At 38.1% G+C, this 1,069-nt stretch overlaps 1 non-coding gene across 1 annotated transcript; it reads right to left on the reverse strand.

Annotated features, from left to right (window-relative positions):
* Nucleotides 1-283: 283 nt before the first annotated feature.
* Nucleotides 284-355, reverse strand: trnaq-cug (transfer RNA glutamine (anticodon CUG)). The gene has a single exon. It is a non-coding gene; the product is annotated as a tRNA-Gln (tRNA).
* Nucleotides 356-1,069: the final 714 nt, after the last annotated feature.

Here is a 1,069-nt window from a genome sequence, read left to right on the forward strand (position 1 = left end):
CATAATAATGTCTCTTCAAGGATACTCCATTTGTTGCATTAAATATACAGTGTTTATTTGAAACCATATATTTAGAACAACATTTTTAAAAGTCTGTATAAAAAGGAGTACCTCCTGCTAAAGAACCGAAAACCTGTTAACCATGACATCTATCTTGTGACTGTGTCATTTCATGATTATTCTGCAGGTGGAATGGGGAGCAACTGTTGTAATTTAATTAATAGATAACATGAGTCATTTTCAGAAGTTCAGGTACTGATTATTCAACCTTAACCTTACAATCAGATCCCACTGAGATTTGAACTCCGATCACTGGATTCAGAGTCCAGAGTGCTAACCATTACACCATGGAACCACCTTGTGGAAGACTTTTTGCTGCGTTCACAGATAACCGGTCTGTGTGGGAGATATGACATGTGATACTGTTTTAAAGTGTTTATTCCCTCCTTGTGAGGCTGACATATATATACGACATATATGTCGTATATATATCGTGTATGTGCGTGTGTGTGCGTGTATCCTTATGTGCATGTGGTCATATATATGGGCTCAGTGTCTGTGTTCAGGATATTCAATAAACTTACAGCCTTCATGTTTGACTAACCTGCGGCTCACAGCAGGTGACGTTGTATCCATGGCAACAGTAGATGCAGTCTCTGTTGGACAGGTGACTGTTAAGCGTGTACAACATGACATGCACCCAGAGATAAGTCTTTAAATGTGTGCTGTCTGGAGACCTGGAGACAATGAGTCGGTTTATTTACACTCTGACAGAAGCCAGTTGAATCTAATAAAGAGATAAACACAGTACTAAGACTATCATTATGGTTGTCCACATGAATATTAAAATCACAATAATTACTTTATCTGTTTTAGGGATCAAGTCTGATGCAAACTCTGCAGTAAGGACCAGGAGCTCGTTATACTGTAACAAATAAAATTGGATGTAATGTTTTCCAGGTTGGGTGAGTGAGGCTAAGAACCAAATGAGTTAGAATTTAGTTTAGGTTTAGGATTTATTAATACACTTAAGTCAAATATGGGTCCAATCACTGGCAGTACTCCCTGT

The sequence above is a fragment of the Larimichthys crocea genome, unplaced genomic scaffold, assembly GCF_000972845.2.
Source record: "Larimichthys crocea isolate SSNF unplaced genomic scaffold, L_crocea_2.0 scaffold23805, whole genome shotgun sequence".
NCBI lineage: Eukaryota > Metazoa > Chordata > Actinopteri > Sciaenidae > Larimichthys > Larimichthys crocea.